The sequence below is a fragment of the Medicago sativa genome, chromosome 2, assembly GCF_051527215.1.
Source record: "Medicago sativa cultivar Bolivia chromosome 2, Bolivia_mono, whole genome shotgun sequence".
NCBI classification, from domain to species: Eukaryota; Viridiplantae; Streptophyta; class Magnoliopsida; order Fabales; family Fabaceae; genus Medicago; species Medicago sativa.
In genome coordinates this window covers 53,989,841-54,007,254 of record NC_140750.1, presented here as the reverse complement: position 1 = coordinate 54,007,254, position 17,414 = coordinate 53,989,841, and the positions used below count along the sequence as shown (strand labels likewise).

The 17,414-nt window shown below is 40.2% G+C and overlaps 1 pseudogene across 1 annotated transcript in view; it reads right to left on the bottom strand.

Moving 5' to 3' along the window:
• Positions 1-1,292: 1,292 nt before the first annotated feature.
• LOC146948922 (uncharacterized) overlaps positions 1,293-17,414 on the bottom strand; it is a 36,165-nt pseudogene continuing 20,043 nt past the window's right edge. Inside the window, exon 7 of the transcript XR_015027081.1 lies at positions 1,293-1,705. The product of XR_015027081.1 is annotated as an uncharacterized LOC146948922 (transcript). The remainder of the gene's footprint in view (positions 1,706-17,414) is intronic.

Sequence of the window (17,414 nt, the reverse complement as noted above, 5' to 3'; positions counted from 1 at the left end):
TAATCTCTGATAAAATGGTGTTTGATTTCAATGTGCTTGGCTCTTGAATGCAAAATTGGATTTTTAGACAAACAAATAGCAGCAGTATTATCACAATAAATGGGAATACTGTTAGCAATTATCTGATAGTCTTCCAACTGATGTTTCATCCAAAGTAGTTGTGTACAACAACTTGCAGCTGAAATGTATTCTGCTTCTGCTGTAGACATAACAATAGTTGTTTGTCTTTTGCTAGCCCAGGATATAAGATTATCACCCAGAAATTGACAATTGCCACTGGTTGACTTTCTTTCAATCCTATCACCAGCATAATCAGCATCACAGAATCCAATTAGCTTATAGTCTAAGGATTTCTTATAAAGGAGTCCAAGATTAGTTGTTCCTTTCAAATACCTGAAGATTCTCTTGACAGCAGTCATATGAGATTCTATAGGATTTGATTGGAATCTTGCACACAAGCATACACTGAATAAAATATCTGGCCTAGATGCAGTGAGGTATAACAAAGAACCAATCATACCTCTATACAGCTTCTGGTCAACTTTAGCTCCTTCAACTTCTTTGCTTAAGGTGCACGTAGGGTGCATTGGAGTGTTCATCACTTTACAATCTTCAAGCCTGAACTTCTTCAGAAGCTCCTTTGTATACTTAGACTGATGAACATAGACTCCATCTTTGCATTGATTAATTTGAATGCCCAGGAAGAACTTCAGCTCTCCCATCATGCTCATTTCAAATTCATCCTGCATTAACTCAGAAAATTCCTTGCAAAGAGATGCATTAGTAGAACCAAATATTATATCATCAACATATATTTGCACAACAAGAATATCTTTCCCAAGGGTCCTTCTGAAGAGTGTTGTATCAACCTGTCCTCTTTTAAAAGGTATCAACCTGTCCTCTTTTAAAAGGTATAGGGGACGTTTTCCAGGGGTCTCCTATACGAGCGTCGCCTATGGTCTATGGGGACGTTTTTTCATTATCTTTGGGCACACTTTTACCAAACGTCGCCTAAGCCCTAGGAATAGGGGACAGTTTTTTGGGGATTCTGAGGGGACGTTTTTAAATGTTCCCATAGGTTGCTTCAATTAATAAACGTTGCCTTAAATGTGAATCTTTAAGAAAACCAAAAAACGTCCCCATAGCTTACAGACAACATTTTTAGAGTGTCCCCGTAAAATTTTAGAATTTTCCAATTATTTTAGAAATGTAACTATAGCTTAAAGGCAATATTAAAATTGTCAATTATAACTCAATTAAGATCGAATTTAGAAATACAACCACCAAAGATGTAATATAATAAAATAGTTCAAACATTAATTCAAGACATAATAGTAATCAAAATGTCAAGCATTACTTGATAAGTTTAATGCTTCGAAGTATAAGCCTAGCAAAATAGCAAAACTATAGTTCGGACAAGTTTAGTGGTTTAACTACAATCCAAAATGTGGTTTAACTACCATCCAAAATAAAACACCATCCAACTCGATCATTCAAGTTTATCTTGTAATTCATCACCCATATCGTCCACTTCAAATTCATCACCGATGTCATCCTCTTGAAATTCATCATCTACGTCATCCTCTTGAAATTCATCACTTAAGTTGTCCTCAAGAAATTCGTCCTCAAGAAATTCATCATCTACGTCTTCCTCTTGAAATTCCTCATCTATGTCATCCTGTACAACATCTTCATTGATAACTTGCTGCATAAGAACAAAAAAATACATCAACCATAGATATTGTTGGTTCAAAGGACAATCAAAGACATCATCAAGTGTTGTACCTTGCACAAATAAAAACCAAAACAACAAGTAAAACATAGTCAACATAGCCGCAATTAGGAAACTTGTTTTACACATTTCCATTCCTTATTCTATCATTACAAGCTCATTTTTAAGTTTCTGCAACTTATGACATGTTATGCAACAGAGAAACAAACACAAAATGTAGAAAAATAAATCACGAGTATGCACAAACACCACAAATTGCATAAACAAAATTTATGCATAAAATTCTGCAACACAATCAAAATCCAACTTTGGACACGCATCTTAAACAATTCAGCCAAACGACATAATCATAAGTTCGCACAGCTCTAATTTAGACCCAACATACGCAAATTAACAATTTCAGACACTTGCCTACATTCCAAGTGATGTCATTACCAACAACGTTTTGCATATATAATAACAAGCAAAACAAAATATATGCATAAAATTCTACAACACAAACAGAATCCGACCCTGCACACACATCTTAAACAATTCAGCAAAACAACATAATCATAAATTCGCACAGCTCTAATTCAGACCCTACACACGTAACTTAACAGTTTCAGGCACTTGCCTACATTCCAAGTGATGTCACTACCAACAACTTTTTGCATATATTAACAAGTAAAATATAACTAGTTTAACTCAATTACAGTAACATAATGTTATACCCTAATTTTGGACCTAAAAATACTAATCAATTTCTTCTTTTCTTGCATTTCAAGTCATTTGAACTATCTCTGATCAATTGCATCTTTCCTTGCATTTTATTTCAATGTTATTTGCAAAATTTACATGTAAGGGCATTTTAGTCATTTCCTATGTCAAAATTACTTTCAGTTTTGTAAAAATTTGTTTGAGTCTTTCCATTTGGTTAAAATAAGTCCCTGTTTCATTCGATGTCAAAATCCATTTCAAAATTTGCATGAGAAGTCATTTTTATGCCAGTTTTGCCCCTAGGGGCATTTTAGTCATTTCAAGTGTCAAGTCACTGTTTAAATCTCAAAAATTGTCTCTGGGACTTTCAAATTGGTTTAAATAGGCTTTTGTCTCAATCCCTTGTTAAAAATCCATTTTAATCTGCATCTGAGTCTTTTTCAGTCGTTTTTAGCCCTAGGGGCATTTTAGTCATTTCACACGAAATTTCGGCAGAGAGGTACTTTAAAGTACCTCATTTAGGCCATTTGTTCGTTTTAGTCCGTTTTGTCAATTTTAGTCGTTTCACTTTACGTTGTTTTCCAATTATCATTTTTTTTAATTCATTTTTATTTTTATTTTTATTTTTTAGTCCTAAACTTCTAAAAATTGCATTTTTGGTCCTTTTTTCCAAGTCATCAGGTCTGTACACATGTCAGTTCCTCATTTGTCCACTTGTCCAAGAGTTTGTTACAAAGTTATGCCACATGTCATTTTTTTATTTGTCCAAATTGCACAAGTGTCAGCTATAAAGCCCAGTCATCTCAGTCAATGCCAACAGACCCATTCATTCAGTGCCAACTCACACAAACACATCACAATTTTCTCTCTCTTGTCAGTTAAGATCAAGATTCAGAAATCTGAAGAAAATCTTCGAAGTTCATCAAGAACTTCGCATGAAATTCATCTTCTCCGAACCCTAATCTCTTCAATCCTCCATCAAATCCTTCAATTCACACGCAATTCAATCCCACAGAATCCTCACAGTCCTCAAAACAGTTTCAATTTCACAGGGAACGCAAGAATGCACAAAATCACATAGGAACCCTAATTTTCCTGAATCAACAATTCGAGGCAGACTTATGGATTTCGTTACGATTCTCAGTGAATCCATTGCTGGATTCTCATCATTGAACTGTGCTTCGCAATTCTAGTGCGAATCCATCACCTACAGTGACGAATTCAAGCACGATCACGAAGTCTGGATAGCGCGAAGAGAAGAAGAAAGAACGAAGTGAATTCTGAAACGGCAAGAAGCATCAGAAAACTCAAAAGCTTTCTCAAGAATCTGTGTTCGAATCTCCACTAAAAAATCCAGGTAACTTCGAAAAGACCTTTTCGTTTCACCTCAAATCTTCATCAAAGGTCCATAAACAAAAAATAAACGGTGAATCCAGTGGATTAATAAGCCTTGAGACTCATTCAGTTGAAAAAGGTTGAAAGAAGTTCAAAAAACTTGAAACCGAAACCCTAAAGTACAAATCCACGAAGATTCACGGTTTATTTTACAAATACGAGTTCATGTTCATAATCAGTAGAGGAAATAGTCCAGATTAGAGCCTCATTTCAAGAGATTTCGAAAAGATTTGAAAAGCTTGAAACCGTAAGTTCGAATTGTAGATCTACAAAGATTCAATGAGTTTTAGAAAAAACGAAGTAGATCTTCAAACTCAGGAAGGAAAAACGAACACATCGGTGTAAAAAGCTTTCGAAAATAGTCAAGTATGGAGTTCCGGCACGGTGGTTCCGTCACCGGAAACCTAACCGTCGCCGGAAACTTCATCGGTGTTCATATTTTTCCAGAAAGTCATGAGGTTGAAGATGAAGGTTGGGTGAGAGCTTCTCTCACTAAACCACAATGTAGAGAGAGAAGTTAGGGTTAGAAATGAGGGAAAAACCGGTTCATGGCCTTATATAGGCCACTGAACCGGTTCACCCCATGGACCAACCCGTTTCCTACCCCTACCCGGTCCATTCATTTGGTTTTAAGCCCAATTCCCATGTCTGTGCATATGCTGCTCTTTGCGCCCCCCATCTCTGCATGCTTCTTGCTAATTTCTGCTGTTCATACCCCCTGCATGTTCAAAAATCTTAAAAAAAATTCCAATTAACTCTCCATGGGTTCTTGATGATGTTCTTGATGTTTTTATGACATTTTTGCATGATAAATTTTGTTAAAAAATATATGTAGCTTTTTCCTTGTTTTTTTGTTAGAATTAATCATTTTCTTGTCATTTTTAGTCCAAAAAAACCCTTTAAAAAATTCCTAAAAAATTCATGTAGATTTCTTGATATTTTTGTAGCATTTTGTGATAATTTTCATATGTTAAAATTGGTCAAAAAACAAAGTATTAATTTTCTTGCTATTCTTGTCATATTTTAGGCTAAAAAATAAGTGAAACTTTTGCTTGATTTCAATCCAAATTGCTTGTTAAATTTTAGTGACCTATGCCACTTGATTTCATAAGGTTTTAGCTACTGTTTGTGTTTAATTTTGTTGCATAATTGTGAATTTTGGTAGGTTACTTAGCTTACAAGTCATTAAGTAGTTAAATAATGTAAATATGCTCCAAATTTGTTTTAAAATGTCAAGCAAATCATGTAGCCTTAATTCCCATTCCAAAGCTTGTTTCTAAACCTTCAAAATGTAATTGGAATGTGAGAATTATAAGTCACTTGGTTCTTGCATTTTATGAACAAATTTTAGCCATGTTTGCACTTATTTTCTACCTTTTACACTCTAATATTTCTCTTACTTCACTTCTTTGATATTTGCCTTATGCTACTAACCATTTTCCTTTCATATTTCATATTCACCATAAGCATCATCATTGCATCCCATTTTCATCTCTATTTTCTTTCTTGCAACTTAATTTGTACCAAAAGTTAGAATGTAAACACTTAGGAAATTTTGTAATATTCTTTCATGCTTTTAATTTCTTGGCAAAGAGGCCATAGAATGTATCTAGGGTGTGATGTAAAGGACAATGGACTCTAATAATGTACACCGACACAAGCACCGACACATGCACACACATCACTATATAGCTAGAATATGCATGTTTAGATGTATGTTTAGGATTGTATGTTTAGATGAATGCCTAGGATTCATGCTTAGAAAAAACCAATTTTCCAAACAAATGTGAACAACCTCACTCAAACCTTTTCCAAACAAACCTTGGGATCCAATATCCCATTGTATTTTCTTTTCCATTTTCTTAATCAAATTTCAATGAAAATAATCAAACTTTGACTTCTTTTGCAATTCACTAATTCAACCTCACTATTTCCTAATCTCATGCCCTTGAGGCCTCTTTCTATTCTTCAAAATCTATTTTCAAACTTAAAATCAACCAATAAAAACAAAAACATTTTTGAAAGAGAACTACGGTGGATTTGATCCCTTAAACGGGTACGTAGGCAAGGAACAAAATTCCTTCAATTCAACTAAAATAAAAATCCAAAAACATTCTTCTCCCTCCAATTCTTCATTTAGTAACTCTTAGGTTCAATAACATCTTTCAAAATAGCATTTAAAAATAAAGCGCGCGCGTAGAAATTAAAGACGGTTCCTATAGGTTACTATAGTCGTTATGGGTGCCTAACACCTTCCCGTAGCGAAAACAACTCCCGGACCTCGATTCTCAAGGGTTTTGCTTACTTTTTCCCTTCCCAAGAAAAAATAAGATATCACCGGTTTAAAAGGTTCAAACGTAATCAATGTTTGACACCCGAAAACCAAGATAAAACAGCTGGCGACTTCACTGGGGAGATTCGAGAGTTACGCCTAGTCTTTATTTCCACGCTTGCGCTTGTGTTTTTACTTGCTTCCTTTACTTGCTTTCTTATGTGAATAAATGTTTAAATTCTTGCAAACGTGTGGGGTGAGAATATCAAAAGTCCTGCACCCGGGCTGAGTGAACTTAGGATTTAGGAGGGATATAATCGACAATTCATTCCGGGGGTTGCCTCGTGTTTTGGATTATGCGATCAATCCCACATAGCTGAGGCATTTTGGAGGTGATGTTGTCGGCGCGTGTACGTCGCGTTTAGGCACTTTGCTTCTAATTGTTCTATGACGCTATGAACCGTAGATAACCAAACCCATCCATGGCCATTTTCTAGGACGTAGTGCGGAGGCTAAACCGAGTGTCGTCTCGAGTGTTAGTCGTCACGCGATACTACACTCAAGTTAGACCTTCCACGTATAATCATGGAGCGAGGGTTGTCTCGTGACACCATGAGATACGTCGGAGAGGTTGCAACTTGGGAACCTTTTTAGAACCCGGTTACTATTATCCTAAAACCCTAGTTTCACCGGACGCCGTGTCCACCCATGACTCCTCGACTTTGAACTTCAAACCCACCATGTTTTCTCCGAACTTGAACATAATCATGCATACATGCATACATGCATAAACTTTTTGTCATGCATTGTTATCGAAGGGCTTAGACAAGTTGAATTTGTAAACATTGTAGGCATGAAGATGACTAAGTCCTACAAGTTCAAGGAAGTGGATTTGGCAAGTTTGAGGGATTTGGCACTCAAGATTGAGGATCCGACTGGTTTCCGACGCCGTTACGGGGCTTTACTTCCTATTCTCCAGACTAGTGTGGATGAGAAGCTTGTGCACACTCTAGTGCAATTCTATGATCCAGGGTATCGGTGCTTCACTTTTCCAGACTTTCAGTTGGTACCTACTCTAGAGGCTTATTCTTCCTTGATGGGTTTATCTATTGCTAAGGGGATACCTTTCTCAGGACCTGAAGATCCTCTTCCTCCATTGGTTATTGCTAAGGATCTCTATCTCAAGACCACCGATGTCTCCAAGAATCTTGTCACTAAGGCACATATCCGAGGGTTCACTTCAGAGTATCTTCTTGGGAAAGCCAACCTCAATACCACTTGTCAGGACACTCTTGAGGCTATTCTTGCACTTCTCATCTATGGGCTTATTCTCTTTCCGAATCTTGATGGCTTCGTGGACATGAATGCTATTATGATCTTCCACTCCAAGAATCCGGTTCCTACTTTACTAGCTGACACATACCATGCTATTCACGATCGTTCCAGCAAAGGTCGTGGATACATTCTTTGTTGTGTGCCTCTCCTCTATAGGTGGTTTATTTCGCACCTTCCGCAGTCTTTCCACGACAATCCGAGGAATTGGTGTATTTCACAAAGGATTATGGCTCTCACTCCTAATGAAGTGGTTTGGCTCACTCCCGCTTCTAGGGTCAAGGAAATCATCTTCGGTGGTGGAAAGTTTCTTAATGTACCTCTTCTTGGTACCCGGGGTGGAATCAACTATAACCCGGAGCTTGCTTTGCGACAATTTGGTTTCCCGATGAAAGATAAACCCATCAATCTTGCTACAGCTCCTTACTTCTTTCACTACTCCAATGCTCCCACCGGAATTAGAGAAGACTTCATGCAAGCTTGGACCAAGCTTCGGAAGAAAGAGGTAAAGCATATGGGTGTGAGGTCCGGTATCGCTCATGAGGCCTATACACAGTGGGTGATAAGCCGAGCTGAGGAGGCTGGTACGCCTTACCCCTCTATGAGATATGTGTCTGCATCTATTCCTACCAGGCCCTTGCCTCTACTCCCACCTACCCAGGAGATGTATCAGGAGCATCTAGCTATGGAGAGTCGGGAGAAGCATCAGTGGAGAGCTAGATACTATGAGGCTGAGAACTTGATCATGACTTTGGATGGAAAGGGTGAGCAGCAGACTCATGAGGTCTTGACACTGAAGAAAGAGTTAGCTAAAGCTAAGAGAGAGATTGAGGAGAAAGATAGACTGCTTATGAGGGACTCCAAGAGAGCTAGGGGGGCCCGTGACTTCTATGCACGATACTGCAGCTATGAGTCCGACTCTGAGGACGATGATTCCACTTCCTGTGCTTGAGGATTGCCATTTTCTGTTGTTATTTCCATTTGCTTATGTTGAAATTGTCTTGTAAAACTATATGTTGGTTGTTTGTTTCCCGTTTATGTTAATTGTTGTTTAGTAATGTTTACGAGTTCATAATTTGTCTAGAACCCTTCGATAACCTAAAAAGAGTCTTTTTTTGCATATACATCAGCACATTTCATGCATCATATGCATTCATTGACCACAAAAAACTTCTCTCGTGCTCATTGCCTCCTGGTTTTGTCCGCCGCAGTCTGAAAAGTGGCTCGTGTTCGCAAAGTCTACCAACCAGATAGAATTCATCAGACAAGATTTCACAAGAGAAGGATAATGGCTAACTTTGAAGAAGAAAATGCTCAGCTCCGTGCCGAATTGGCTGCCATGAAAGAAGATCTGGCTAAGGCTCATGACGCTATGTCCACCATGATGGCTGCACAGGAACAACCAGCCACTTCTATTCCAGTTACTGCTGAGGTGATTCCCTCTATCCCGCTATCTACTGTGGCTACTGATGCTCGTTTTGTTATGCCCAACGGCCGTCCTTATGGACTCCCACCATTCTATTCTCCTAATACTGCTGCTGGTGTCTCTGGTTTTGCTGGTCAAGGACAGATTCCTGTGTCTACTGCTATGCCTCAGGTAACCACTGTTGTTACCGACCCTATTGTACACACTGTGCAACAGGTGATTGATGTTGATACTCCGCGTGGACAAGATCCCGCAATGGAAGCTATGAAGAAACAGTTGAGGGAGTTGGCTGGAGAACTCCGTGAGGTCAAGGCTAGCCGGGGAAACAATGGTGCTCCTACTAAAGCTCGTGATCTATGCTTGGTATCCCGATTTGAGGTTCCTAAGAAATTCAAAGAGCCAGAATTTGACAAGTACAATGGGACTTCTTGCCCACATAACCATGTTATCCGGTATGTCAGAAAGATGGCTAACTATGCCGACAATGACGCACTGATGATCCACTGCTTTCAGAGTAGCTTGACAGATGATGCAGCAGATTGGTACACTAGTCTGAGCAAAGATAACATTCATACCTTTGAGGAACTCGCTGCTGCTTTTGAAGGTCAATATGAATTCAATACCCGTCTAAGGCCAAACAGGGACTCTCTTAAAGCCCTATCTCAGAAATCAGATGAAACCTTCCGAGAATATGCTCAGAGGTGGAGAGGGGCAGCTGCCCGTGTTTCTCCTCGACTTGATGAGGAAGAGTTAACACAGACATTCCTGAAGACTCTGAAGAAGGAATATAAGGAGAGAATGATAATCTCTGCTCCTAACAACTTCTCTGATATGGTTACAATGGGAACCCGTCTTGAAGAGGCTGTCCGAGATGGTATTATTGTCCTAGAAAAAGGTGAATCTTCAAACAGTGCACCAAAGAAGTACGGTAACGGACATCACAAGAGGAAAGAATCTGACGTGGGGATGGTGTCTGGTAACCCGTCTGCAGCAGCCATGCAACTACCTCTGCCTTACCACTACATGCAATACTCTCAACACCCTTTCTTCCCACCATTCTACCAGCAATATCCTCTGCCACCGGGTCAACCACCAATGCCCGTCAATGCTATTCCTCAGCCAGCGCAACAACAACCTCCTGCTCAACAGCAACGGCAGCAACAACAGGGTCCCCGACCCAAACCTTCTTTTCCAACAATACCAATGCTTTATGGTGAGCTGCTCCCAACTCTACTTGCTAAGGGGCACTGTGTCACCAGACCAGGCAAGCCTCCGCCTAATCCATTACCTCCCAGGTTCCGTCAGGACCTAACATGTGAATTCCATCAGGGTGCTCAAGGCCATGATGTCGAAGGTTGCTTTGCTCTGAAATATATTGTGAAAGATCTGATAGAAAAGGGACGGTTGACTTTTGAGAACAGTGTTCCTCATGTCCTTGACAACCCGCTTCCAAACCATGCTGCTGTCAATATGATTGAGGCCTTTGAAAGGGTTCATGTCCATCAAGAGGATCCCAGGCTGGATGTCCGCAATGTCGTTACTCCCTTGGTGCCATTACATGTCAAACTTTGCCAGGCTTCTCTGTTCAATCATGATCATGATTCTTGTTCAGAATGTCTGCAGAATTCTATGGGCTGTTGTGTTGTGCAAAATGATATCCAGAGCCTGATGGATGACAAGTACTTGATTGCCAGTGATATATGTGTGATTGTGCCAGTGTTCCATGACTCTCCTGTTGAAAGTGTATCTCAGGTAAAGAATGTTGAGCCTTTGGTGATCAGGCTACCTGGTCCGGTATCTTATACCTCTACCAAAGCAATCCCCTACAAATACAACGCCACCATGGTTGAAAATGGAATGGAAGTGCCTCTGGTATGCCCAGCTACAGTGGATAATGTTGCTAGTGAAGTTACAGCTCTCAGAAGTGGGAAAGTCCGTCCACCCTTGTTTCAAAAGAAGGTGGTGACACCTATTGCCGCGGTAACTCCACCAGTTGCTCCTCCTGTTGACAAGAACACCGGCCCAGCAGGCCAATCTATTGAAGAGTCCAATCTGGACGAAATTCTGAGGCTTATCAAGAAAAGTGACTACAAGATCGTTGACCAGCTGCTACAAACTCCTTCAAAGATATCCATCTTATCTCTACTCATGAGCTCTGAGGCTCATAGGAAAGTGTTAATGAAGATACTTGAGCAAGCTTATGTCGACCACGAAGTCTCTGTGGATCAATTTGATGGGATAGTGAGCAATATTACTGCCTGCAACAACCTAGGGTTTGGAGATGATGAGCTCCCCGAAGCAGGGAAACGCCACAACTTGGCTCTACATATTTCAGTACATTGTGGGTCTGATATGATATCCAACGTATTGGTAGACACTGGATCATCTCTGAATGTAATGCCCGAATCCACGCTAAGGCAATTGAGCCATCATGGAATTTCTCTGAGGGGTAGCAGTTATCTGGTTAAAGCTTTTGATGGATCCCGCAAAGATGTTCTCGGGGAAGTGGACTTGCCCATTACCATTGGTCCTGAGACCTTTCAAATTACTTTCCAAGTCATGGATATCAATGCCTCTTACAGCTGTCTCCTTGGAAGACCATGGATCCACGACGCCGGAGCAGTCACATCCACTTTGCATCAGAAGCTCAAGTTCATGAGAAACGGTAAGGTTGTCACCGTATATGGTGAGGAGGCATTTCTGGTTAGCCAAATATCATCGTTCTCTTGTGTTGAAGCAGGGTCCGCAGAAGGGACGTCATTCCAAGGCTTGACTGTTGAGGGTGCAGAGCCCCGGAGGGCTGGCGCTAGCATGGCCTCACTGAAAGACGCCCAGAAGGCTGTTCAAGCAGGACAAGCTACTGGCTGGGGCAAGGTGATTCAGATCTTGGAAAACAAGCGTAAAGAGGGCCTTGGATTCTCCCCGACATCTGCTGTTTCAAAGGGAACCTTCTACAGTGCTGGGTTCATCAATGCTATTGCTGAAGACGCTGCTGGAAGTAGTCACGTGCCTACATTTGTTATACCAGGAGGCACCGTGAGAAATTGGGAAGCCATTGATGTTCCTTTAGTCATGCATGCTTCCATGTAATGTGTCTTGTTGCTCATGTGTTTCTTGTTTTCAAAATAACAATCCTTTCGCTCTGCCCAAGGCGAAAGTGATATCTTTGTAAGGGCGTGTTTGTTTCGGCATTGCCGTTAATCAATAAAAAGTTGTCGTCTTTCTCACGACTCTTTGTTTTTTACTTTTAGTGCCTTTTTCTTGGAAATAATGGTAATGCCAGAAAAAACCAAAACATCTGTATTTTTCTTATTAATTTCAAAAATCTGCATAGAAAAACATTTTTCTAAAAAATCATCCCAATCATATTATGCAGATTGAACCATAATAAACCCGTTGAACACAGTGACCCTATGGTTCCTCCAAATTTTGAATTTCCTGTATATGAAGCTGAAGATGAGGATGATGAAGAGATACCGTATGAGATCACTCGACTGCTTGAGCAAGAAAGAAGAGCCATTCAGCCTCACCAGGAAGAGATTGAACTCGTCAACCTGGGTACTGAAGAGAACAAGCAAGAGATCAAGATTGGTGCTGCACTTGAGCCAGAAGTGAAAAGGAAGATCATTCAGCTTCTCCATGATTATCCAGATGTCTTTGCATGGTCCTATGAAGATATGCCGGGTCTAGATCCCAAGATTGTGGAACATCGGATACCGACAAGACCTGAATGCCCTCCTGTCAAACAGAAATTGAGAAGGTCTCGTCCAGACATGGCTCTTAAGATCAAGGCTGAGGTACAGAAGCAAATTGATGCGGGCTTCCTCATGACAGCTGAATATCCTGAGTGGATTGCCAACATCGTACCAGTACCAAAGAAAGATGGGAAAGTTCGAATGTGTGTTGATTACAGAGATTTGAATAAAGCTAGTCCAAAAGACAACTTCCCATTGCCTCATATTGATGTGCTTGTTGACAGTACTGCTCAATCCAAAGTGTTCTCCTTCATGGATGGTTTCTCTGGTTATAATCAAATACGAATGTCTCCTGAAGATAGAGAAAAAACATCTTTCATCACTCCGTGGGGAACGTTCTGTTATAAAGTTATGCCATTTGGCCTGATAAATGCTGGTGCTACCTATCAAAGGGGTATGACAACTCTGTTTCACGATATGATTCACAAAGAGATTGAAGTATATGTTGATGATATGATTGTGAAGTCAAGTGATGAAGAGCAGCATGTCGTGTATTTGAAAAAGATGTTTGAAAGACTGAGAAAGTACAAGCTGCGGTTGAATCCTAATAAGTGCACATTTGGTGTAAGATCGGGAAAGTTGCTAGGCTTCATTGTCAGTCAAAAAGGCATTGAAGTTGATCCTGATAAAGTCCGAGCCATCAGAGAGATGCCGGCCCCTCAAACTGAGAAGCAAGTCAGAGGTTTCCTCGGACGTCTGAATTATATTTCAAGATTCATATCTCACATGACTACTACTTGTGGTCCAATTTTCAAATTGCTCAGAAAGAATCAGCCTGTTGTATGGAATGATGAATGCCAAGCAGCTTTTGATAGCATTAAAGAATACCTGTTGGAGCCACCTATCCTTGTCCCGCCAGTGGAAGGAAGGCCTTTGATTATGTATCTGTCAGTGTTAGATGATTCAGTGGGCTGTGTTCTCGGTCAGCAAGATGAGACTGGTAAGAAAGAGCATGCTATCTACTATCTGAGCAAGAAGTTCACCGACTGCGAGACTCGGTATACGATGCTTGAAAAAACTTGTTGTGCTTTAGCTTGGGCTGCCAAACGCCTGCGTCATTATATGGTGAATCATACAACTTGGTTGATATCCCGAATGGATCCAATCAAGTACATCTTTGAAAAGCCTGCTGTTACTGGAAAGATCGCACGTTGGCAGATGTTGTTGTCTGAATATGATATTGTGTACAAAGCTCAGAAAGCAATCAAAGGAAGCATCCTTGCTGAGCATCTTGCTTGCCAACCTCTTGATGATTACCAGTCAATTAAGTTTGATTTCCCTGATGAAGAGATCATGTATCTGAAAGCAAAAGACTGTGAAGAGCCACTGATCAATGAAGGGCCGGATCCCAATAGTAAATGGGGCTTAGTGTTTGATGGTGCTGTTAATGTTTATGGTAAAGGAATTGGGGCCATCATTGTAACTCCACAGGGGCACCACATTCCTTTCACCGCTCGAATAACTTTTGAATGCACGAACAACATAGCTGAATATGAAGCATGCATTTTGGGCATCGAAGAAGCCCTGGACCTGAGAATCAAACACCTTGACATCTACGGAGATTCTGCACTTGTTATTAATCAGATAAAGGGTGAATGGGAGACTCATCATGAGAAGCTGATCCCTTACCGTGACTATGCAAGACGTCTGTTGACATACTTTACAAAGGTTGAGCTACACCATATCCCTCGGGATGAAAATCAGATGGCTGATGCTCTTGCTACTTTGTCTTCTATGTTTCGTGTCAATCACTGGAATGACGTGCCTGTGATCAAAGTACAACGTCTCGATAGACCCGCTCATGTGTTTACTATTGAAAATATGCTAGATCAAGCTGATGAGGTTGTGAATGACAAAAAGCCTTGGTATTACAACATCAAACAATTCTTGCAAAAGCGTGAATATCCATCCGGTGCTTCCAACAGGGATAAAAAGACTTTGAGACGATGGGCTAGTAGATTCCTTCTGGACGGAGAAATCCTATACAAGAGGAACTATGACATGGTCTTATTGAGATGTGTTGACAAACAAGAAGCTGAGAGATTGATGCATGATGTACATGATGGTACTTTTGGGACCCATGCTTCGGGTCATACCATGTCAAGGAAACTGTTAAGAGCCGGCTATTACTGGATAACTATGGAGCGTGACTGCCACAAACATGCTAAGAGATGCCACAAGTGTCAAATTTATGCTGACAAGATCCACGTGCCTCCACACGCTCTCAATGTTATCTCTTCCCCATGGCCTTTCTCTATGTGGGGCATTGACATGATCGGAAGAATTGAACCCAAAGCTTCCAACGGACATCGTTTCATTCTAGTGGCAATTGACTATTTCACCAAGTGGGTTGAGGCTGCTTCCTATGCAAATGTGACCAAGCAAGTGGTTGTCAAGTTTATCAAGAATAACATCATCTGTCGATATGGTGTTCCCAACAAAATCATCACTGACAATGGTTCCAATCTTAATAATAGCATGATGCAAGCTTTATGTGAGGAATTCAAGATTGAACATCACAACTCTTCTCCTTATAGACCTCAGATGAATGGTGCAGTTGAGGCCGCTAACAAGAATATCAAGAAGATTGTCCAGAAGATGGTCACTACTTACAAAGACTGGCATGAAATGCTACCGTTTGCCTTGCATGGTTACCGTACTACAGTGCGCAGTTCAACCGGGGCAACCCCTTTCTCTCTGGTATATGGCATGGAAGCAGTTCTCCCTCTAGAAGTGGAGATTCCATCTCTTCGAGTAATCATGGAAGCAAAGTTAACCGAGGCTGAATGGTGTCAAAGTCGGTACGATCAATTGAATCTGATTGAAGAGAAACGTATGGATGCTATGGCCCATGGACAGTTGTATCAAGTGCGAATGAAGAATGCTTTTGACAAGAAAGTCCGACCTCGAGAATTCAAGGAAGGCGAACTTGTATTGAAAAGAAGGATAAGTCAGCAACCCGACCCAAGGGGCAAGTGGACACCTAACTATGAAGGTCCTTATGTTGTCAAGAAGGCCTTCTCTGGTGGCGCTTTGATTCTTACACACATGGATGGTGTTGAGCTTCCAAATCCTGTTAATGCCGATATAGTCAAGAAATACTTTGTCTAAAAAGAAAAGAACAGCGTGGTAGGTCGAAAACCCGAAAGGGCGGCCTAGGCAAAAATGCGCTTCCCGGTGGATCGAAAACCCGAAAGGGCGATCCAGGCAAAAGTTAGGGACAAAAAAAAAATGAATATGAAAAAGCTCGCTGAGATTGTACGCAACTCAGGCAAGAATGAGCGCCTCGATGAGCCGAAAACCCGAAAGGGCGGTTCATGCAAAAATGAGGTTGACAATAAAAGACGAGTAACTATATCTGGCAAATCACCATCACCCCTTGGGGCATCTGCAACTGTCAATGATCGTCTTCATCAGAGGCTTCTGTACTTGTGAATTCAAAATTTCTATGAAATGTAGCGGTCATCGTGTTCAATGTATCACCAACCAATAAAATTACCATTTTCCAAGCTTTGTAAATCCGTGAAGTCATGCCTTTGGCTGACTCTCACTCTCCTACATCAATTTGAGCCTGTGCTATTGTTTGAAATTCTATTTTTCTTTCTACTTTCAATGCTTTATACAAAATATTTCCTTTCCATTTGATAAACATCAATACCGGAAACAAACATCTTTTGAAAATTGAAAAAAATCTTTTTCTGTCTATTTTGAAAGCAAACCTGAGCAACAGGGTATATTTCAATGAAACATGCATGAATGAATGAATGTCAATGTCTATTTCAATACGTGTTACAAGCAGGTTACTCCCCAGGATGATCTGTGGTCAATGGCAAGAATGAAAAAACAGAATGAAAATGAAAAATGAAAAGAATACAAATAAAGAGCTCGCTAATGTCATACCCCAAATTTTGACCACTTTTTCTTTGTTTTTAAAGTTTTATTCGTATTTCAAACGTCGAGTAATTTCTTCGTCTCGGACGAAATTTCAGCAGAGAAGTATTTTAAAATACCTCATTTTTTTTTTTTGGTTCCGAAAGGGACAGCTTTAAGTGTTTATTATTTTATTCCGTATCTTTATTATCTATTAACTTCCCAGTCATGTTTATTTTATTGTGTTATGTTATTTTAGTTGACTTCTTATCTTTTACTATTATTGTATTTTCGCTTCTCTTAGTTCTCTTTTTTTAGGTGTCTAATTTTTTAGTCCAGTCTTGTTGTCTTTTTATTCTATTGGGCCAAAGTTGGTATCCAATGCTGCAGGATTTCAGTCCAGTCACAAGAGTACACCTCATCAGAAATTCATACAAGGGAACCCTAATTCAGCACTATAAGTAGCAAGCATTTATTGCTCACTGTTCACGGACTGACACTACCCCAATCATTGGCTCAGCCGCAGCCCTCATTCGAAAACCCTAATTTCTCTTCTCTTTCACCCAAATTCAAAATCAAATACACAAAATTAACAAAAAAATAGATGAACATATTAAGAACACAATGAATATGAATATCACTTTCCAGTAACTCATCCCTTCTCAAATCTTCATTGCGAATCCATTAAAATAACCCCATCACCATTCTAAATCGAGTTAAACTTGGTTCGTAGCTGCACCTTTTCATTCATTTTCGAATCCAAACCAGTTCAAACATTCCGATCTGAAGCTTATCTCGTCATAGGGATTGATTGTGATCCGGGTTCGCGAAGAATAACAGCGTGAAACGTTGAAAACAAACCAGATCGATTCGCCCAGCAAGGAATAACAACTGCAGATTTAGTCCTCAACACAAATCGGACCAGAAGCCGAA